Source organism: Procambarus clarkii, chromosome 79, assembly GCF_040958095.1.
Source record: "Procambarus clarkii isolate CNS0578487 chromosome 79, FALCON_Pclarkii_2.0, whole genome shotgun sequence".
NCBI lineage: Eukaryota > Metazoa > Arthropoda > Malacostraca > Decapoda > Cambaridae > Procambarus > Procambarus clarkii.
In genome coordinates, this window is record NC_091228.1 from 22,473,341 (window position 1) to 22,497,994 (window position 24,654).

Here is a 24,654-nt window from a genome sequence, read left to right on the forward strand (position 1 = left end):
AGTCCGCACCCAGCTCCCGGTGCAACAGGTGTGGGCCACAGTCCACACTCAGCTCCCGGTGCAACAGGTGTGGGCCACAGTCCGCACCCAGCTCCTGGTGCGACAGGTCTGGGGCCAGCGTCTCTCATGTGCTACAGAACAATATTCTCATCCCGCTCCCAGCTACAGTCTCCTCACTGTGCGTGGCTGTGAGAAGTGTGAGTGAGAACCACTGCGACACACTACACGTCTTACAGTAGTACACTTAAGCAACGCTGGGCCAAAAGTTGTGGCTGTGGCAGCAAGGAAGGAACTTATGCGACTGAAGCGCTTAATGAGACACTAGTGTTAGTGAGCAGCGTCAAGTGTTGGCAGGTTGCCTGTGATAGCAGGTTGCCAGTGTTGGCAGGTTGCCAGTGTTGGCAGGTTGCCGCCAGTGTTGGCAGGTTGCCAGTGATGGAAGAGGTGTTGCCATGGTAGACTGTCAGCTTCATGTTATCATCCTGGGGTCCGAGCGGGTCGAGGCCAGTGTGTGTGAGAGCGTCGTGGTCCTCTTGATTGCTCTCCCTCTCATTCATCCACGCTTGTGTTAATACGGTGGGTGCACACGCTCCCTCACTCCTCCACCACGCTGGCACCTTCCCCTTCACATTGCCCTTGGTAAGGCCTACAGGACTATATTGTCCCTGGAACACACCCACCAGTAAGGGGACAACCACGTCCACAATTACTGCTGGGTGCACAGGGGCGAACACTTAAGGTTTGGTGCCCAGTTAATCTTCCCTGCGTCGCTTGGAATGTGTAGGTTTTGTATGTGTGTGTGTGTATTCACCTAGTTGTATCCACCTAGTTGTGTTTGCGGGGATTGAGCTTTGCTCTTTCGGCCCGCCTCTCAACTGTCAATCAACTGTTTACTAACTATTTTTTTTTCACACCACACACACACACCCCAGGAAGCAGCCCGTGACAGCTGACTAACTCCGAGGTACCTATTTACTGCTAGGTAACAGCGGCATTCAGGGTGAAAGAAACTTTGCCCATTTGTTTCTGCCTGGTGCGGGATTTGAACCCGCGCCACAGAATTGCGAGTCCTGCGCGCTATCCACCAGGCCCTTGTGTGTGTGTGTGTGTGTGTGTGTGTGTGTGTGTGTGTGTGTGTGTGTGTGTGTGTGTGTGTGTGTGTGTGTGTGTGTGTACTCACCTAGTTGTACTCACCTAGTTGTGTCTGCAGGATCGAGCATTGACTCTTGGATCCCGCCTTTCGAGCATCGGTTGTTTACAGCAATGACTCCTGTCCTATTTCCCTATCATACCTGGTTTTAAAATTATGAATAGTATTTGCTTCCACAACCTGTTCCTGAAGTGCATTCCATTTCCCCACTACTCTCACGCTAAAAGAAAACTTCCTAACATCTCTGTGACTCATCTGAGTTTCAAGCTTCCATCCATGTCCTCTCGTTCTGTTACTATTCCGTGTGAACATTTCGTCTATGTCCACTCTGTCAATTCCTCTGAGTATCTTATACGTTCCTATCATGTCCCCCCTCTCCCTTCTTCTTTCTAGTGTCGTAAGGCACAGTTCCCTCAGGCGCTCTTCACACCCCATCCCTCGTAGCTCTGGGACGAGTCTCGTTGCAAACCTCTGAACCTTTTCCAGTTTCATTATATGCTTCTTCAGATGGGGACTCCATGATGAGGCGGCATACTCTAAGACTGGCCTTACGTAGGCAGTGTAAAGCGCCCTAAATGCCTCCTTACTTAGGTTTCTGAATGATGTTCTAACTTTTGCCAGTGTAGAGTACGCTGCTGTCGTTATCCTATTAATATGTGCCTCAGGAGATAGATTAGGTGTTACGTCCACCCCCAGGTCTCTTTCACGCGTCGTTACAGGTAGGCTGTTCCCCTTCATTGTGTACTGTCCCTTTGGTCTCCTATCTCCTAGTCCCATTTCCATAACTTTACATTTGCTCGTGTTGAATTCTAGTAGCCATTTCTCTGACCATCTCTGCAATCTGTTCAGGTCCTCTTGGAGGATCCTGCAATCCTCATCTGTCACAACTCTTCTCATCAACTTTGCATCATCCGCAAACATCGACATGTAGGACTCTACGCCTGTAAACATGTCGTTAACATATACAAGAAATAGAATTGGTCCCAGCACCGATCCTTGTGGTACTCCACTTGTTACTGTTCGCCAGTCCGAACACACACAGTGTGTGTGTGTGTGTGTGTGTATAATATAATATAGAAGCATGGTATAATATCATCACTATGAACGCTTCACCAAAGTGCTCTTCACATAACTTGTAACAGACAAACACCTCCAATTACATTCTCTCCTCAACAATAATGTTATCACTTTCGTCAACAATAATAATGAGTGACTCACTAAGCACTCTTCATCCTCGTGTCTCCTGCTGACATATTAGGCTTAAAGCTCTAGGCATTTATGTGATTTGTTTCCTCTCCTGTGGCACCCATACTCTATTGGCACTCCTCGTGCTCGATGGCACCATGGTGCTTACCATGTGTGGCAACACTGACAGTCAGGGGTGTGGAACAGGTGTGTACACTTACCATGTGTGGCAACACTGACAGTCAGGGGTGTGGTACAGGTGTGCACACTTACCATGTGTGGCAACACTGACAGTCAAGGTTGTGGTACAGTTGTGTACACTTACCATGTGTGGCAACACTGACAGTCAGGGTTGTGGTACAGTTGTGTACACTTACCATGTGTGGCAACACTGACAGTCAGGGTTGTGGTACAGGTGTGTACACTTACCATGTGTGGCAACACTGACAGTCAGGGGTGTGGTACAGGTGTGTACACTTACCATGTGTGACAACACTGACGCCGCCGGGATGCGGGTCACCTTCCGGTATTAAGAACGGTTGGGGTGCTAACCAGATGAGAGTTGGCTGAGAGAGGGCGTGGGGAGGGGGGGTGTCCTGTTGGTGAATAGGGTACAGGAAGTACCTCAGACGGGGTGTGGGGATCCGTACTCGTGGACGGGTCTGTCTCGTGTCCACCGTCCAGCCCACATACACCAAACTGGCAGTTATGTTTAACGTTAATCACTATTCCTTTTTCCAGTTAAACTACCACTTATCCTTTCTACTTAAAGCTTATCCCATTTTATAACCCTAAACTCTGTTCCCGATGGTTGTTGTGGTGTGCTGAGCCTATTGGGCTCTATCATATCTACATTGGAATCTGTGTATGGAGTCAGCCTCCACCACATCACTGCCTAATGCATTCCATTTCTTAATTATTTACTCTGATTCTGAAAAAAATCTAATATCTCTGTGTCTCATTTGGGTACTCAGCTTCCACCTGTGTCCCCTTGTGTGACACGCAGCCTTTCCTCATTTCTCATACCGCGTTGTTCTGGGACTAGTCTGGTGGGATACCTTTGAACCTTCTCCAGCTTCGTCCTGTGGTTAACAAGGTATGGACTCCTTGCTGGAGCCGCATACTCCAGGACTGGTCTGACATATGTGGTATACAAGGTTCTAAATCAAGCTATACCCAAATTTCTAAAGGCAGTTCTGATGTTAGCTAACTTCGCATATGCCGCCGATGATATCTTCATGATGGGGTCTTCAGGAGATAGGTTCGCCGTGATATCAACTGCAAGATCTTTCTTTCTGTTCGTCTCATGGAAGACTTCATCTCCCATTCAGTACCCTGTGTCTGGCCTCATGTTTTTAGCACCTAACTTCATTACTTTACATTTCTTGAGTTGAACTTTAGTAGCCATTTGTTGGACCATTCATTCAGTTTGTCTAGGTCATCTTGTAGCCTCACATTATCATCCTCTGTCTTAATCTTTCTCATAATTTTTGAATCATCAGCAAACATTGAATGGAACGAGTCTATTCCCTCTGGGAGATCATTTCCATATATCAGAAGCAGTATAGGTCCAAGAACTGATCCCTGCGGGGCTCCACTGGTGACGCCTCGCCACTCCGAGACCTCACCCCTCGCAGTCACTCGCTTAATTTCTGGCAAACCAAGAATGTGCAGGCTGCTTCCCTTCTCTTGTTTCCCTATATTTTGTCACGTGGTCAGAGAATTCTTTTAAATCTGAGAGGAAAGATTTGCTATCCCTGAACCCATGCTGATGTTGTGTTACAAAGTTCTTTCGCTTCAGAGGCTCTACTAGTTTTTCCTCACAATCTTCACCATCAACTTGAATGGTATGCAAGTTAGAGACAAGCCTGTAATTAAGTGCCTTCTGTCTATCCCCCTTCTTGTATATCGGGACTACATTAGCCATCTTCCAAATTTTGGCAGTTCTCCTGTTACGAGCAATTTGTTATATACCATCAAGAGTGGCAGGCACAGTGCTTCTGCTCCATTTTTTAGTATCCATGGTCAGATTTCGTCTGGATCAACAGCTTTTGCCACATCCATTTGAGCAAATGATTTCTTACCTCCCCACTTGAAATCTCAATCTCCTCCAGTGGTACCTGGTTAGACATTCCCTATCTTTGTTCAGGAACTTCTCCTTGTTCTATTGTGAAGACCTCCCGGAATTTCTTATTGAGTTCCTACACGCTTCCTTTTCACTTAAAGTGAACCTATCTGCTCCTCTCCATAGCATTGCCTGTTTCTTCACTGTTATTTTCTTCCTGATGTGACTGTGCAGTAATTAGAGTTAGGTTTTTGCTTTATTTGGTTTCATTTTCGTTGTCTTCCTGCCCTCCTTCTCACCCTGAGGTAGTCATTCCTGGCCCACTGGTATCTTTCTCTGGTCTCTGGTGTCCTGTTAGTTCTGTAGTTTCTCCATGACCTTGTACTTAGTTGCCTTGCCGGCTTTCATCCCTGAGTATACCAAGACTTCCTCATTTGCATCTAGATTTTTTTTGCCTTTGAACTGGGACCAGCTTGTTGGCTGGTGCAGCCTGTGTGTGTGTACTCACCTAATTGTACTCACCTAATTGTGCTTGCGGGGGTTGAGCTCTGGCTCTTTGGTCCCGCCTCTCAACCGTCAATCAACTGGTGTACAGATTCCTGAGCCTATTGGGCTCTATCATATCTACATTTGAAACTGTGAATGGAGTCAGCCTCCACCACATCACTTCCTAATGCATTCCATTTGCTAACTACTCTGACACTGAAAAAGTTCTTTCTAACGTCTCTGTGGCTCATTTGGGTACTCAGCTTCCACCTGTGTCCCCTTGTTCGCGTCCCACCAGTGTTGAAAAGTTCGTCCTTGTTTACCCGGTCGATTCCCCTGAGGATTTTGTAGGTTGTGATCATGTCCCCCCTTACTCTTCTGTCTTCCAGTGTCGTGAGGTGCATTTCCCGCAGCCTTTCCTCATAACTCATGCCTCTTAGTTCTGGGACTAGTCTAGTAGCATACCTTTGGACTTTTTCCAGCTTCGTCTTGTGCTTGACAAGGTACGGGCTCCATGCTGGGGCCGCATACTCCAGGATTGGTCTTACATATGTGGTGTACAAGATTCTGAATGATTCCTTACACAGGTTCCTGAACGCCGTTCTGATGTTAGCCAGCCTCGCATATGCCGCAGACGTTATTCTCTTTATGTGGGCTTCAGGAGACAGGTTTGGTGTGATATCAACTCCTAGATCTTTCTCTCTGTCTGTTTCATTAAGTACTTCATCTCCTATTCTGTATCCTGTGCCTGGCCTCCTGTTTCCACTGCCTAGTTTCATTACTTTGCATTTACTCGGGTTGAACTTCAACAGCCATTTGTTGGACCATTCACTCAGTCTATCCAGGTCATCTTGTAGCCTCCTACTATCATCCTCTGTTTCAATCCTCCTCATAATTTTTGCATCGTCGGCAAACATTGAGAGGAACGAATCTATACCCTCTGGGAGATCATTTACATATACCAGAAACAGTATAGGTCCAAGGACTGACCCCTGCGGGACTCCACTTGTGACGTCTCGCCAATCTGAGACCTCACCCCTCACACAGACTCGTTGTCTCCTGTTGCTTAGGTATTCCTCTATCCACCGGAGTACCTTCCCTCTCACTCCAGCCTGCATCTCCAACTTTCGCACTAGCCTCTTGTGTGGCACTGTATCAAAGGCTTTCTGACAATCCAAAAATATGCAGTCTGCCCACCCTTCTCTTTCTTGCCTTATTTTTGTTGCCTGGTCGTAGAATTCAAGTAACCCTGTGAGGCAGGACCTGCCATCCCTGAACCCATGTTGATGCTGTGTTACAAAGTTCCTTCGCTCCAGATGCTCCACTAGTTTTTTTCGCACAATCTTCTCCATCAGCTTGCATGGTATGCAGGTTAGGGACACTGGCCTGTAGTTCAGTGCCTCCTGTCTATCCCCTTTCTTGTATATCGGGACTACGTTAGCTGCTTTCCAAATATCTGGCAGTTCCCCTGTTGCCAGTGATTTGTTATACACTATGGAGAGTGGTAGGCTCAGTTCTCTTGCTCCTTCCTTTAGAACCCAAGGGGAGATTCCATCTGGGCCTATAGCCTTCGTCACGTCCAACTCTAGTAAACACTTCCTTACTTCCCCACTGGTAATCTCAAACTCTTCCAGTGGTTCCTGGTTAGCTATTCCCTCACTTACCTCTGGAATTTCTCCTTGTTCTAAGGTGAAGACCTCCTGGAATTTCTTATTCAATTCCTCACACACTTCCTTGTCATTTGTAGTGAATCCTTCCGCCCCTATCCTTAATCTCATAACCTGTTCCTTTACTGTTGTTTTTCTCCTAATGTGGCTATGCAACAATTTAGGCTGAGTCTTTGCCTTGCTTGCGATGTCATTTTCGTATTGTCTTTCTGCCTCTCTTCTCATCCTGACATATTCATTCCTGGCATTCTGGTATCTTTCTCTGCTCTCCAGTGTCCTGTTATTCCTATAGTTTCTCCATGCCCTTTTACTTTGCTGCTTAGCTAGCCTACATCTTTGATTAAACCATGGGTTTCTCATCTTCATTTCTCTGTTTTCCTTTTGGACTGGGACAAACTTGTTTGCTGCGTCCTTGCACTTCTGCGTGATGTAATCCATCATATCTTGGGCCGTCTTTCCCCTGAGCTCTGTTTCCCATGCTATATCTGTTAGGAATTTTCTTATCCCCTCATAGTTTCCCTTTCGGTATGCTAACCTTTTGGTTTCGGTATCCCTCCTCGAGTTCAATAACCCTTCTTCAATCAAGTACTCAAACACCAGTACACTGTGGTCGCTCATTCCTACTGGGTCCTCAAAACCGATTTCTCTTATGTCGGAGTCGTTCAGAGTGAAGACTAGGTCGAGTCTCGCTGGTTCGTCATTGCCTCTCATCCTTGTGGGTTCTCCGACATGCTGCGTTAAAAAGTTGCTTGTCACCACCTCCAATAGTTTGGCTCTCCACGTATCCTCGCCTCCATGCGGTTCCTTGTTCTCCCAGTCAATCTTTCCGTGATTGAAGTCGCCCATGATGAGCAGGTGGGATCTATTTCTACAGGCAGCAGAGGCTGCCCTCTCAATTATAGTGTTAACTGCCTTGTTGTTGTTTTCATACTCTTGACTGGGTCTCCTGTCATTTGGTGGAGGGTTGTATATTACTGCTACTACTATTCTTGGTCCTCCCATTGTTATGGTGCCTGCTATGTAGTCTCTGAACTCCTCACAGCCCGGGATGGCCATCTCCTTAAAACTCCATTCCCTTCTCATGAGTAGGGCCACTCCGCCTCCTCCTCTACCTTCCCTCTCTTTCCTTATTACTGTATACTCCTGGGGAAACACGGCATTCGTTATGATTCCAGAGAGTTTTGTTTCAGTGAGTCCGATTACATCTGGGTTAACTTCTTGTGCTCTTTCCCTTAGTTCACTTGTCTTGCTTGTGATCCCATCTATGTTCGAGTACATCACCCTGAAACTGACTCTCTTCTGCTTCTTTTCTGGGGGGGACCTTTGGGATCTGGGGTGAGTGGGAGCTGAGGGGACCTGGCACGGGGGGATTGGTGGAGGAGGGAGGGCTTGGGGTGGTGGGGGAGAGGGGGAGGGTACAGGGGGTGGATAAGAGGGGGAGGGTACAGGGGGTGGATAAGAGGGGGAGGGTACAGGGGGTGGGTAAGAGAGGGAGGGTTGGGGAAGCATGGGGGGAGGAGAGGCTGTGGGGGATAGGGGAGATGGGGGGGCTTGGGGGGAGAGAAAAGGGTGGAGGGCTTGGGGGGCGTGGGGGAAAAGGGAGGGCTGAGGTGGGTGAGGAAGAGGGGAGGGTTTAGGGGAGTGGGGGAGAGGGGAAGACTTAGGTGGGGTGGGGGAGAGTGGGGGGCTTAGGGGGGAGGGGGAGAAGGGAGGGCATGGGGGTGGGAGAGACGGGAAGGCATGTGGGAGAAGGGAGGGCATGGGGGATGGGGGAGAAGGGAGGTCCTGGGGAGAGGGGTGAGGGGGAGAAGGGGGGTGAGTGGGGGGAGGGGGGTGCGTGGGGGGAGGGTGCCCTAGGTGGGTACTTAGTGGGGGGCTGACAGGGGATGGGGCAGGTTGGGTGTCTGTTGGGTAGAATTTGGGGGTGGTGCCCCAATCCCTGTGGCTGTTGCACTGTTTGAGGAGGGTTCTCCACTTCCCTCTGGGATTGTAGGGTTCTGGGTTGTGGTACTCTGATTTCCTTCTCTCTCCCTGCGCTCCTTCCTCGCGTCTGCTGTCCGTATTCTCTCTTCCCTTGTCATATCCCTCTGCAGGAATATTTTCTTGAACTTCTCTACACCTTTTAGACAACACTTCCTTGCTAGCAGTTCCTCTTTCGCGATTTCGCTCATGAAAACCACCTTTATCATTCGGTCTCTGTCCTTGTTGTACTTTCCAAGCCTGAAAACCTTTTCAACATTTCGCTCAGCTCCCTCCATCCTTACCTCTTTAAGGATCTCTTTAATCATGTTTTTGTCCTTGTCTCTCCGCTCCTTTGGTCTGGTCCCTGTTTGTTCTTCAATGCCTGCTACTACTACTGCTCTATTTCTCTCTATCAGCCGGCTAGTACATCTAGCTGCTTCCTGAGAGGAAGCCACTTCCATGGCAACTTCCTTAACCGCAGACCTAGCTTCAGGGCTCTTTTTAAGCATTTCAGCAAATGAGATCTGGGTTGTGGTGGTCCCCTCCACAGTAGCATTCCCATCTCCCTGGGGTACGGTTTGTGCCTGGTATTGTGGAAGAGTCTCCTTTAGGTATCTTATCTCCTCCTTTGCTGCCCTTAAATCATCTTGCAGGTTGGCTACTGTCTCCCTCATTACCCTCAGTCCTTCACTGAATTCATTCTGCATTTGCTGGAGTACTTCCTTCATCCAGGCTTCCTGTTCCATCCCATCCTCTGTGTTTGTTCCAGTTGTGAATTTCCTGCGTTTGGCAGTCAGAGTTCGTCTCCCTTCCATGATTTCCCTATGAGTGTGTGTGTGTGTGTGTGTGTGAGAGAGAGAGAGAGAGAGAGAGAGAGAGAGAGAGAGAGAGAGAGAGAGAGAGAGAGAGAGAGAGAGAGAGAGAGAGAGAGAGAGAGAGAGAGACAGACAGACACAGAGAGAGAGAGGGGGGGAGGGAGAGAGTGTGTGTGTGTGTGTGTGTGTGTGTGTATGTGTGTGTGTGTGTGTGTGTGTGTGTGTGTGTGTGTGTGTGTGTGTGTGTGTGTGGTGTGTGTGTGTGTGTGTGTGTGTGTGTGTGTGTGTGTGTGTGTGTGTGTGTGTGTGTGTGTGTGTGTGTGTGTGTGTGTGTGGTGTGTGTGTGTGTGTGTGTGTGTGTGTGTGTGTGTGTGTGTGTGTGGTGTGTGTGTGTGTGTGTGTGTGTGTGTGTGTGTGTGTGTGTGTGTGTGTGTGTGTGTGTGTGTGTGTGTGTGTGTGTGTGTGTCTGTGTGTGTGTGTGTGTGTGTGTGTGTGTGTGTGTGTGTGTGAGTGTGTGTGTGTGTGTGTGTGTGTGTGTGTGTGTGTGTGTGTGTGTGTGTGAGTGTGTGTGTGTGTGTGTGTGTGTGTGTGTGTGTGTGTGTGTGTGTGTGTGTGTGTGTGTGTGTGTGTGTGTGTGTGTGTGTGTGTGTGTGTGTGTGTGTGAGTGTGTGTGTGTGTGTGTGTGTGTGTGTGTGTGTGTGTACTCACCTAGTTGTACTCACCTAGTTGTGCTTGCGGGGGTTGAGCTCTGGCTCTTTGGTCCCCCCTCTCAACCGTCAATTAACAGGTGTACAGATTCCTGAGCCTATTGGGCTCTATCATATCTACACTTGAAACTGTGTATGGAGTCAGCCTCCACCACATCACTTCCAAATGCATTCCATTTGTCAACCACTCTGACACTAAAAAAGTTCTTTCTAATATCTCTGTGGCTCATTTGGGCGCTCAGTTTCCACCTGTGTCCCCTTGTGCGTGTTCCCCTTGTGTTAAATAGCCTGTCTTTATCTACCCTATCAATTCCCTTGAGAATCTTGAATGTAGTGATCATGTCCCCCCTAACTCTTCTGTCTTCCAGTGAAGTGAGGTTCAATTCCCGCAGTCTCTCCTCGTAGCTCATACCTCTCAGCTCGGGTACTAGTCTGGTGGCAAATCTTTGAACCTTTTCCAGTTTAGTCTTATCCTTGACTAGATATGGACTCCATGCTGGGGCTGCATACTCCAGGATTGGCCTGACATATGTGGTATACAAAGTTCTGAATGATTCTTTACACAAATTTCTGAATGCCGTTCGTATGTTGGCCAGCCTGGCATATGCCGCTGATGTTATCCTCTTGATGTTGTGACATGTGTGTGTGTGTGTGTGTGTGTGTGTGTGTACTCACCTATTTGTACTTACGTATTTGTGCTTTCAGGATCGAGCATTGACTCTTGGATTCCGCCTTTCCAGCCATCGGTTGTTTACAGCAATGACTCCTGTCTCATTTCCCTATCATATCTAGCTTTAAAATTATGAGTAGAGTTTGCTTCCACAACCTGTTCCTGAATTGCATTCCATTTTTCCACTACTCTTACGCTAAAAGAAAACTTCCTAACATCTCTGTGACTCATCTGAGTTTCCAGCTTCCACCCATGTCCCCTCGTTCTGTTACTATTACGTGTGAACATTTCATCTACTTTCACTTTGTCAATTCCCATGAGTATTTTATACGTTCCTATCATATCCCCCCTCTCCCTTTTTTTTTCTAATGTCGTAAGGTTCAGTTCCTTCAGGCGCTCATCATATCCCGTCCGTCGTAACTCTGGGACAAGCCTCGTCGCAAACTTTTGAGCCTTTTTGAGTTTCTTCAGGTGGGGACTGCATGATGGCACGGCATACTCTTAAGACTGGTCTCACGTAGGCAGTGTAAAGCACCCTAAATGCCGCCTCACTTAGGTTTCTGGATGATGTTATAACTTTTGCCAGTGTAGAGTACGCTGCTGTCGTTATCCTCTTTATATGTGCCTCAGGAATTGGATTAGGTGTCACATCCACTCCCAGGTCTCTTTCTCGAGTCGTCACAGGTAGGCTGTTCCCCCTCATTGTGTATTGTCCCTTTGGTCTCCTATCACCTGATCCTATTTCCATAACCTTACATTTACTAGTGTTGAACTCCAGTAACCATTTCTCTGACCATCTCTGCAATCTGTCCAGATCCTCCTGGAGGATCCTACAATCCTCATCTGTCACAACTCTTCTCATTAATTTTGCGTCATCCGAGAATATTGACGTGTAGTATTCCACTCCTGTAAACATATCATTTATGTAAATTAGAAATAGAATTGGTCCCAGCACCGATCCTTGAGGTATTCCACTCGTTACTGTTCGCCAGTCAGACTTTTCGCCCCTTACCCCATTACTCTCTGGCTCCTTCTTGTTAAGTAGTTCCTTACCCATGCTAGGACCTTTCTGCTTACTCCTGCCTGCCTCTCAAGTTTAAATAGCAGTCTCATGTGTGGTGGTACTGTATCAAAGGCCTTTTGGCAATCTAGAAATATGCAGTCTTCCCAACCTACTCTGTCCTGTCTTATTATTGTTATTTTATCATAGAATTCCAAAAGGTTTGTTAGGCATAATTTCCCTGTCCAGAACCCATGTTGGTGTTTGTTTACAAGCCTAATGTTTTCCAGGTGTGCAACCAGTCTTAGCCCATTTATTCTTTCAAGTATTTTGCAGGGGATGGTTGTCAGTGATACGGGTCTGTAGTTAAGTGCCTTATCCCTATCTTCTTTCTTGAAGATCGGTTCGACATTTGCCTTCTTCCAGCAACTGGGTAATTCTCTCGACATAAGTGACTCATTAAAGATCATTGCCAGAGGCACGCTGAGGGCCTGCGCTGCCTCTTTTAGTATCCACAGTGATACTATGTCTGGTCCAACCACTTCAGTTGCATCCAGTGTTTGTCAACTGTTTCATTACCTCCTCTGCTGTCACCTCTATATCTGATAGTCTTTCTCAGACAGGCTGCTCAGGCTCAGTTGTAAACACTCCATGAAAACTGGCATTCAGTACCCCGCAGATTTCATATCACATTCTGTATATGCCCCTTCTGTTTTCCTCAGTCTTGTCACTTTACTGACATCTTCCTTCTTATATGGCTGTGTAGTAATTTAGGTTGCTTTTTCGCTTTGATTGCAATATCATTCTCATAATTTCTTTCCGATACTCGTCTTATGTTAATGTAATCGTTCCTAGCTCTGTTACATCTAATCCTGTTGTCCTCTGTCCTTTGTCTTCTGTATTTCCTCCACTCCCTCCTGCTTCTCATTTTTGCTTCCTGACACTGTCTACTAAACTATGGGTTTAATATTCCCTCCTGCTTTTTTCCTTTACTGTTGGAATAAATCTCTCTTCGGCCTCCTTGCATTTCCATATGACTAGGTTCATCATGCACTGTTTTTCCTCTAATTTCCTCCTCCCACTGCACTTCTCCCAAGTAGTCTCTTATCTTTCTGTAGTCCCCTTTCCTGTAATCAACTCTCCTTTCCCAAGCCTCTTGTCCTTTGGTCACAATTTTGAGTTCCATCATGTAGTCAAAGACAAGGACACAATGGTCACTGGCTGCTAGTAGTATTTCATGTTCCAAATTCTCGATGTCTTCCACATTCTGGGTGAAAATCAGGTCTAATAGGCTCGGTGTATCCCCTGCTCTTTCCTTTGTGTCTTCCTTCACATGTTGTGTTAGGAAATTTATGTCTATAACGTCTACTAACTTCGCTCCTCACGTTTCCTCCCCACCATGGGGATTGCTTGTTTCCCAATTTATCTCTCCTTGAATTAGGTCCCCCCATGACCAGCAGTTTCGCTTTCATTCTATGCGCTATTATTGCTGCCATCTGCAGTTCATCTATACAAGCCTTGTTGCTGTTGTCCTACTTCTGCCTGGGCCTTCTACTGTTTGGTGGGGGATTGTAGATTATCAAGATCACAATCTTCTTCCAATCCGCTGTCAGAGTTCCATGTATGGAGCTTGTGCTTTCATTGGTACCCAGATTTTCCAGCTCGTCAAACTTCCATTTTCGCTTTATTAGGAGTGCCACTCCTCCTCCCTGTCTCTGTGTCCTTTCTTTTCTTATCACCTGGTACCCCTCTGGAAAGATTGGATCCGAGATCATGCCATTTATTTTAGTTTCCACTATTGCAACTATGTCTGGATTTGCCTCACTAACTCTTTCTTTAATCTCTTTTGCTTTATTGGATACCCCATCATGGGGGGGGGGGGGGCAGTGGGAACTGGGATGGAGCAGATGGAATTGAAGGCAATGAGGTAGAAGAGGTAGGGAAGTTGGAGGGGGTAGTAGGGGAGGAGGGGTGGGAAGGTGGGTTTGGGGAGGGTATGGCTTGGCCCAATAGGGTCATTGAAGGGAGCGATGTAGCAGGCCGAGTTGAGTGCAAGTGTGGAAGGGGCAGGGGAGTTGTCGGGGGTTGAAGCAGGGGGGGGGGAGAGAAGGGAGGGCAGAGTTGGGGAGGGTGTGACCTGGGAAAGAGTGATGGGACTACTTGGGAGGTTAGGGGTTTTGGTGTCGTGCTGGCCATTTCGCCTTGCTGGCTATTTGTTCTTCTTTCGTCATATACCTTTCAATAAACACATTGTAATGGGCTTCGCTGCCTCTGAGTAAATGTTTGTTCTTCATTATGTAATCCACTGCCTCTTCATTAGAGAATTGTACCAGAGCAGGTCTATTCTTGGTACACTTGTAAGGTCCAACCCGGCGGCTGAGTTCCACCTCATTTCCTGCCATCTTGGCCCTAATACATCTCAAAATCTCATGCAATTCATACTTTTCCATTTCTATCCTTTCATGTCTTGATGTTGCCCCTGATTCGAATAATTCTTGAAGGATAATTGAGCGCCTTCTCAGTGATTCACTCTCATACTGGTAGCCCCTCCCCTGGATACCCCCATCCCTCCCCACACTCACTATTCATTCCCCACTAATCCACTGTCCCTAGCCAAGCTGTTAATCCTTCCTAATTCATTTGTGAGCCGAACATATTCACGCTCCCATTCTTTCCTGCTGTTCCAAATTTCTTACTAAATATAGTGCATAAGCCTTTGATTCTGTCTCTCAACCTCGTCCTGTATTTGTTGAAATATCTCACTTTTAATCCCTTGGATTAGATTCTCCATCCAAATGCTCCTCCTCTCTACAAATTTCCCTATTAGCTTGTCTACAAATCTATCCTCCTCCTCTTCCCTGCTGGTGGTTGATCGTGAGGCTCTTCCTGATTTCGTCATTGCAATAGACAACCTAGTCAACAGGCGCTCCAAAATACCTTGCACGATCTGCTACATAAACGGCGAGCAAGTACTCCACGCTGTGCGTCAGGTATGAGGTCCCGGTCGGTCACAGATTGAGGCTTGTGAGGTCGCGGCCATCACGAGGGCTGCTACACTATCTCACAATGCCACAATGTGTTCAAAACTTATTATCAATGGCACTATTGCTACTTTCTTTCTACACTTTCTTGTGGTTTGAGTCAGTTTACTAGTTTTTCATTCACTCATAAACACTTTCTCACTTCAATGTAATCTGATTATCCCTCCCAGTTTACTAGTAGCCCAAGAGCTTCCCAGACCCACTTCTGTCCACCACAGCTGACTGACCACGACTGTGGTCACCCTGTGTGTGTGTGTGTGTGTGTGTGTGTGTGTGTGTGTGTGTGTGTGTGTGTGTGTGTGTGTGTGTGTGTGTGTGTGTGTGTGTGTGTGTGTGTGTGTGTGTGTGTGTGTGTGTGTGTGTGTGTGTGTGTGTGTGTGTGTGTGTGTGTGTGTGTGTGTGTGTGTGTGTGTGTGTGTGTGTGTGTGTGTGTGTGTCTGTGTGTGTGTGTGTGTGTGTGTACTCACCTAGTTGTGTTTGAGGGGGGTTGAGCTCTAGCTCTTTGGTCCCGCCTTTCAACCGTCAATCAACAGGAGTACAGGTTCCTGAGCCTATCGGGCTCTATCATATCTACACTTGAAACTGTGTATGGAGTCAGCCTCCACAACATTACTCCCTAATGCATTCCATTTGTCAACCACTCTGACACTAAAAAAGTTCTTTCTAATATCTCTGTGGCTCATTTGGGCACTCAGTTTCCACCTGTGTTCCCTAGTGTGTGTGCCCCTTGTGTTAATAGCCTGTCTTTATCTACCCTATCAATTCCCTTCAGAATCTTGAATGTGGTAATCATGTCCCCCCCCTAACTCTTCTGTCTTCCAGCGAAGTGAGGCTTAATTCCCATAGTCTCTCCTCGTAGCTCATACCTCTCAGCTCGGGTACTAGTCTGGTGGCAAACCTTTCAACCTTGTCCAGTTTAGTCTTATCCTTGACTAGATATGGACTCCATGCTGAGGCTACATACTCCAGGATTGGCCTGACATATATATGGTATACAAAGTTCTGAATGATTCTTTACACAAGTTTCTGAATGCCGTTCGTATGTTGGCCAGCCTGGCATATGCCGCTGATGTGATCCTCTTGATATGGGCTGCAGGAGACAGGTCTGGGATGATATCAACCCCCAAGTCTTTTTCCTTCTCTGACTCCTGAAGAATTTCCTCTTCCAGATGATACCTTGTATCTGGCCTCCTGCTCCCTACACCTTCCTTCATTACATTACATTTGCTTGGGTTAAACTCTAACAACCATTTGTTCGACCATTCCTTCAGCTTGTCTAGGTCTTCTTGAAGCCTCAAACAGTCCTCTTCTGTCTTAATCCTTCTCATAATTTTGGCATCGTCTGCAAACATTGAGAGAAATGAATCTATACCCTCCGGGAGATCATTTACATATATCAGAAACAAGATAGGACCGAGTACAGAGCCCTGTGGGACTCCACTGGTGACTTCACGCCAATCGGAGGTCTCACCCCTCACCGTAACTCTCTGCTTCCTATTGCTCAGGTACTCCCTTATCCACTGGAGCACCTTACCAGCTACACCTGCCTGTCTCTCCAGCTTATGTACCAGCCTCTTATGCGGTACTGTGTCAAAGGCTTTCCGACAATCCAAGAAAATGCAGTCCGCCCAGCCCTCTCTTTCTTGCTCAATCTTTGTCACCTGATCGTAGAATTCTATTAAGCAGTCAGGCAAGATTTACTCTCCCTGAACCCATGTTGGCGATTTGTCACCAAGTCCCTTCTCTCCAGATGTGTTACTAGGTTTTTTCTCACGATCTTCTCCATCATCTTGCATGGTATACAAGTCAAAGACGCTGGCCTGTAGTTCAGTGCCCCTTGTCTCTCGCCCTTCTTGTATATTGGGACCACATTCGCCGTCTTCCATATTTCTCGTCGGTCTCCCGTCTCCAGTGGCTTACTATAACACTAAGGAGAGTGGCAAGCAAAGTGCCTCTGCACACTCTTTCAGTACCCATGGCGAGATCCCGTCTGGACCAACAGCCTTTCTAACATCCAGATCCAGCAGGTGTCTCTTGACCTCCTCTCACGTAATTTCGAACTCTTCCAAGGCCGCCTGGTTTACCTCCCTTTCTCCTAGCACAGTGACCTCACCTTGTTCTACTGTGAAGACCTGGAACCTCTTGTTGAGTTCTTCACACACCTCTTTGTCATTCTCTGTATACCTGTCCTCGCCTGTTCTAAGTTTCAATACCTGTTCTTTCACTGTTGTTTTCCTTCTGATGTGACTGTGGAGTAGGTTTGGTTTGGTCTTGGCTTTGTTTGCTATATCATTTTCATAACTTTTCTCTGCTTCTCTTCTCACCCTGACGTACTCATTCCTGGTTCTCTGGTATCTCTCTTTCTGCTTTCTGGTATTCTGTTATTCCGGAAGTTCCTCCACGCCCTTTTGTTCAGTTTCTTCGCTTCCATACACGCCCTATTATACCATGGATTCTTTTGTTGCTTCTCGGATTTTTTCCTTTGAGCCGGGATTAACCTGTTTACTGCCTCCTGACACTTTTGGGCAACATAGTCCATCATACCCTGTACAGACTTGTCTCTGAGGTCTGTGTCCCAAGGTATTTCACTTAGGATGTGTGTGTGTGTGTGTGTGTACTCACCTAATTGTGCTTGCGGGGGTTGAGCTCTGGCTCTTTGGTCCCGCCTCTCAACCGTCAATCAACAGGTGTACAGGTTCCTGAGCCTATTGGGCTCTATCATATCTACACTTGAAACTGTGTATGGAGTCAGCCTCCACCACATCACTTCCTAATGCATTCCATTTGTCAACCACTCTGACACTAAAAAAGTTCTTTCTAATATCTCTGTGGCTCATTTGGGCACTCAGTTTCCACCTGTGTCCCCTAGTGTCTGTGCCCCTTGTGTTAAATAACCTGTCTTTATCTACCCTATCAATTCCCTTCAGAATCTTGGATGTGGTGATCATGTCCCCCCTAACTCTTCTGTCTTCCATGGAAGTGAGGTTTAATTCCCGTAGTCTCTCCTCGTTTCTCATACCTCTCAGCTCGGGTACAAGTCTGGTGGCAAACCTTTGAATCTTTTCCAGTTTAGTCTTATACTTGACTAGATATGGACTCCATGTGTGTGTGTGTGTGTGTGTCTATATTTTATCTATCGGGCCAACTGCTTTCCATCCGCAGGATGCGCTCCCACTTAGTGTCTATCTCTCACTCTTTCTCTGTGTCTCTGTCTCTCTCCAATCTTTCTCTGTGTGTCTCTACCTTAGCTGTGGGAGTGTTCAGGGTACTCCTCTACCTTCATATAGAGGCCCTTGTTAGAGGTCCTCCTGTGAGCTATGCAACCTTTCCCCCGAATAGACAGTACGTTTTAATGCTAAATGTAATAAGTACATTCATGACTGTCTACATAGTACATAAATACACTTAATTGTACTGTTACATTTACCTCCCCATATATTCTCCTCATTTTCTGATAAAAACACTAAAAATTTTTAGGTTGAAGTTCTCGTGTTCAATTATATATATATATATATATATATATATATATATATATATATATATATATATATATATATATATATATTATTAAATATGACCGAAAAAGTAAGATTAATAATTCTAACACGAATTTTCTCAATCTTTCGTACATTACGCTTCACTGTTGGAGGTAAATTAAAAATCAATTCTCCAAAATTCATTTTTATTTCTAGTCTGACGCGACACGGGCGCGTTTCGTAAAACTTATTACATTTTCAAAGACTTTAGTTCACAAATACACTACTGAATAGAACTTACGTATCTCCGATTTTATATCTACATTTGAGTGAGGTGGAAGGGGTGATGTGGCATTAACACAAGACAAAACAAAATGTGGTATTAATAGGGTATTAATTTCATCAACACAAGACAGAACACGAAACAATGGATATTGAATAGAAGTGTTTGTAGAAAGCCTATTGGTCCATATTTCTTGATGCTTCTATATTGGAGCGGAGTCTTGAGGTGGGTAGAATATAGTTGTGCAATAATTGGCTGTTGATTGCTGGTGTTGATTTCTTGATGTGTAGTGCCTCGCAAACGTCAAGCCGCCTGCTATCGCTGTATCTATCGATGATTTCTGTGTTGTTTACTAGGATTTCTCTGGCGATGGTTTGGTTGTGGGAAGAGATTATATGTTCCTTAATGGAGCCCTGTTGCTTATGTATCGTTAAACGCCTAGAAAGAGATGTTGTTGTCTTGCCTATATACTGGGTTTTTTGGAGCTTACAGTCCCCAAGTGGGCATTTGAAGGCATAGACGACGTTAGTCTCTTTTAAAGCGTTCTGTTTTGTGTCTGGAGAGTTTCTCATGAGTAGGCTGGCCGTTTTTCTGGTTTTATAGTAAATCGTCAGTTGTATCCTCTGATTTTTGTCTGTAGGGATAACGTTTCTATTAACAATATCTTTCAGGACCCTTTCCTCCGTTTTATGAGCTGTGGAAAAGAAGTTCCTGTAAAATAGTCTAATAGGGGGAATAGGTGTTGTGTTAGTTGTCTCTTCAGAGGTTGCATGGCTTTTCACTTTTTTTACTATAAAACCAGAAAAACGGCCAGCCTACTCATGAGAAACTCTCCAGACACAAAACAGAACGCTTTAAAAGAGACTAACGTCGTCTATGCCTTCAAATGCCCACTTGGGGACTGTAAGCTCCAAAAAACCCAGTATATAGGCAAGACAACAACATCTCTTTCTAGGCGTTTAACGATGCATAAGCAACAGGGCTCCATTAAGGAACATATAATCTCTTCCCACAACCAAACCATCGCCAGAGAAATCCTAGTAAACAACACAGAAATCATCGATAGATACAGCGATAGCAGGCGGCTTGACGTTTGCGAGGCACTACACATCAAGAAGTCAACACCAGCAATCAACAGCCAATTATTGCACAACTATATTCTACCCACCTCAAGACTCCGCTCCAATATAGAAGCATCAAGAAATATGGACCAATAGGCTTTCTACAAACACTTCTATTCAATATCCATTGTTTCGTGTTCTGTCTTGTGTTGATGAAATTAATACCCTATTAATACCCTTGTTCTGTCTTGTGTTGATGAAATTAATACCCTATTAATACCACATTTTGTTCTGTCGTGTGTTAATGCCACATCACCCCTTCCACCTCACTCAAATGTAGATATAAAATCGGAGATACGTAAGTTCTATTCAGTTGTGTATTTGTGAACTAAAGTCTTTGAAAATGTAATAAGTTTTACGAAACGCGCCCGTGTCGCGTCAGACTAGAAATAAAAATGAATTTTGGAGAATTGATTTTTAATTTACCTCCAACAGTGAAGCGTAATGTACGAAAGATTGAGAAAATTCGTGTTAGAATTATTAATCTTACTTTTTCGGTCATATTTAATAATATATGTCTACAGGAAAGACTGCTACCAAAATATACTAATATATATATATATATATATATATATATATATGTATATATATATATATATATATATATATATATATATATATATATATATATATATATATGTATATATATATATATATATATATATATATATGTCGTACCTAGTAGCCAGAACTCACTTCTCAGCCTACTATTCTAGGCCCGATTTGCCTAATAAGCCAAGTTTTCCTGAATTAATATATTTACTATAATTTTTTTCTTATGAAATGATACAGCAACCCTTTTCTCTATGTATGAGGTCAATTTTTTTTATTGGAGTTAAAATTAACGTAGATATATGACCGAACCTAACCAACCCTACCTAACCTAACCTAACCTATATTTATAGGTAAGGTTAAGTTAGGTAGCCAAAAAAAGCTAGGTCAGGTTAGGTTAGGTAGGTTAGGTAGACGAAAAAACATTAATTCATGAAAACTTGGCTTATTAGGCAAATCGGGCCTTGAATAGTAGGCTGAGAAGTGCGTTCTGGCTATTAGGTACGACATATATATATATATATATATATATATATATATATATATATGTCGTACCTAGTAGCCAGAACGCACTTCTCGGCCTACTATGCAAGGCCCAATTTGCCTAATAAGCCAAGTTTTCCTAAATTTATATATTTTCTCTAATTTTTTTCTTATGAAATGATAAAACTACCCATTTCATTACGTATGAGGTCAATTTTTTTTTATTGGAGTTAAAATTAATGTAGATATAGGACCGAACCTAACCAACCCTACCTAACCTAACCTAACCTATCCTTATAGGTTAGGTTAGGTTAGGTACATGAAAAAGTTAGGTTAGGTTAGGTTAGGTAGTCGAAAAACAATTAATTCATGAAAACTTGGCTTATTAGGCAAATTGGGCCTTGCATAGTAGGCTGAGAAGTGCGTTCTGGCTACTAGGTACGACATATATATATATATATATATATATATATATATATATATATATATATATATATATATATATATATATATATATATATATATGTCGTACCTAGTAGCCAGAACTCACTTCTCAGCCTACTATGCATGGCCCGATTTGCCTAATAAGCCAAGTTTTCCTGAAATAATATATTTTCTCTAAATTTTTTCTTATGAAATGATAAAGCTACCCATTTCATTATGTATGAGTTCATTTTTTTTTCATTGGAGTTAAAATTAACGTAGATATATGACCGAACCTAACCAACCCTACCTAACCTAACCTAACCTATCTCTATAAGTTAGGTTGGGTTATGTAGCCGAAAAAGTTAGGTTAGGTTAGATTAGGTAGGTTCGGAAGCCGAAAAACAATTAATTCATGAAAACTTGGCTTATTAGGCAAATCAGGCATTGCATAGTAGGCTGAGAAGTGAGTTCTGGCTACTAGGTACGACATATATATATATATATATATATATATATATATATATATATATATATATATATATATATATATATATATATATATATATATATATATATATATATATATATATATATATATATATATATATATATATATATATATATCAGTTTTATTAAACAATAGAGATTTTATACAAAATTTGAAAATATCCTGAGTTACTTTATAATTTATTGACAGACTTTACTTTTGTTTAATTAGTTTTATAAAACTGTAATATCAATATAGCTATAGGTTAAGTACTAATTGTAATTAAGAAGCAATAAATGTAATTGACATGCTTGTCCTCCAACACTCCCAAGGTTAGGTTAGGTTAGGTTAGGTTAGGTTAGGTTAGGTTAGGTTAGGTTAGGTCGTGGTTTTCTATACAGCTTTTCAGGTAAACTCCAATATTCACAATATTTTGGTGCGGTGCTGCCAATTAAGTGTATTTATGTACTATGCCGATAGTCAGGATTGTACTTATTACATTTAGTATTAAAACTTACTGTCTATTCGGAGGATGGGTTGGAGCTACGAGAGGGACTCATTTTTCCGTTGTGACAGAAGTAACGCTCAGTGTCATTTACAGGCTGAGGACCACGGCGCACACGCTGAAGATTCTGGACGTTAGCAGGTCCTGGACGTTAGCAGGTCTTGGACGTTAGCAGGTCTTGGACGTTAGCAGGTCTTGAACGTTAGCAGGTCCTGGACGTTAGCAGGTCCTGGACGTTAGCAGGTCCTGGACGTTAGCAGAAGTCCCTGGACGTAAGCAGAATGCCCTGGGCGTAAGCAGAAGGTCCCGGAGGTACGCAGAATGTCCTGGACGTAAGCAGAATGTCCCGGACGTACGCAGAAGGTCCCGGACGTACGCAGAAGATCCTGGGCGTAAGCACATAGTCCTGGACGTAAGCACAAGGTCCTGGACGTAAGCACAAGGTCCTGGACTTAAGCACAAGGTCCTGGACCTAAGCACAAGGTCCTGGACGTAAGCAGAAGGTCCCGGACGTAAGCAGAATGTCCTGGACGTAAGCAGAATGTCCTGGACGTAAGCAGAATGTCCTGGACGTAAGCAGAAAGTCCTGGACGTAACAGCAGTAGCTTAAGTCATGCTCACAAGATAGTGTCTGCAACTTCCACACTGCCAAATGCTCCCAAACACATAGTGGAGAGGAAGTGCCACCGTGCCATCCACAGCAGCCCCACAGCACACTGACACAGCAGGCCCACAGCACCCTGACACAGCAGGCCCACAGCACCCTGACACAGCAGGCCCACAGCACCCTGACACAGCAGGCCCACAGCACACTGACACAGCAGGCCCACAACACTGACACAGCAGGCCCACAGCACACTGACACAGCAGGCCCACAGCACCCTGACACAGCAGGCCCACAACACTGACACAGCAGGCCCACAACACACTGACACAGCAGACCCACAGCACCTTGACACAGCAGGCTCACAACACACTGACTCAGCAGACCCACAGCACCCTGACATAGCAGGCCCACAGCACCCTGACACAGCAGGCCCACAACACTGACACAGCAGGCCCACAACACTGACACAGCAGGCCCACAGCACCCTGACACAGCAGGCCCACAACACTGACACAGCAGACCCACAACACTGACACAGCAGGTCCACAACACTGACACAGCAGGCCCACAACACTGACACAGCAGACCCACAACACTGACACAGCAGGCCCACAGCACCCTGACACAGCAGGCCCACAGCACCCTGACACAGCAGGCCCACAGCACCTTGACACAGCAGGCCCACAGCACCCTGACACAGCAGGCCCACAGCACACTGACACAGCAGACCCACAACACTGACACAGCAGGCCCACAGCACCCTGACACAGCAGGCCCACAACACTGACACAGCAGGCCCACAACACTGACACAGCAGACCCACAACACTGACACAGCAGGCCCACAACACTGACACAGCAGGCCCACAGCACCCTGACACAGCAGGCCCACAGCACCCTGACACAGCAGGCCCACAGCACCTTGACACAGCAGGCCCACAGCACCCTGACACAGCAGGCCCACAGCACACTGACACAGCAGACCCACAACACTGACACAGCAGGCCCACAGCACACTGACACAGCAGGCCCACAACACTGACACAGCAGACCCACAACACTGACACAGCAGGCCCACAGCACCCTGACACAGCAGGCCCACAGCACACTGACACAGCAGGCCCACAGCCCTCACAACATGAGTGTTGACCGCCACTCAGGAATGAGAGTGCGTGAGTGGCGACCATGGGTGCGCTATGGCCCAGTGGAGAGTGATGCACGCACTCGCACGCGCGCCCAGGAAGCCTCGAACCATTCCCACGATGCTGGTCAACCGGAAGCCCAAGACCTGACCCGGGCTGACTGTGGCCAGCGGCCGGCCAGCGTCCCCGACGGTGGCTGGGGCTGGCTGGTGGTGGCTGGCAGCTTCCTCATTATGGTGAGTACTGTTTGGGGCTACTGTGTCCATCATGGTGAATACTGTGTGGGGCTACTGTGTCCATCATGGTGAGTACTGTGTGGGGGGCTACTGTGTCCATCATGGTGAGTACTGTGTGGGGGGCTACTGTGACCATCATGGTGAGTACTGTGTGGGGCTACTGTGTCCATCATGGTGAGTACTGTGTGGGGCTACTGTGTCCATCATGGTGAGTACTGTGTGGGGCTACTGTGTCCATCATGGTGAGTACTGTGTGGGGCTACTGTGACCATCATGGTGAGTACTGTGTGGGGGCTACTGTGTCCATCATGGTGAGTACTGTGACCATCATGGTGAGTACTGTGTGGGGGCTATTGTGTCCATCATGGTGAGTACTGTGACCATCATGGTGAGTACTGTGTGGGGCTACTGTGTCCATCATGGTGAGTACTGTGTCCATCATGGTGAGTACTGTGTCCATCATGGTGAGTACTGTGTCCATCATGGTGAGTACTGTGACCATCATGGTGAGTACTGTGTGGGGCTACTGTGTCCATCATGGTGAGTACTGTGTCCATCATGGTGAGTACTGTGTCCATCATGGTGAGTA

The 24,654-nt window shown here is 45.7% G+C and overlaps 1 pseudogene; it reads left to right on the top strand.

Moving 5' to 3' along the window:
- LOC138349811 (monocarboxylate transporter 12-B-like) overlaps positions 1–24,654 on the top strand; it is a 34,324-nt pseudogene continuing 9,670 nt past the window's right edge.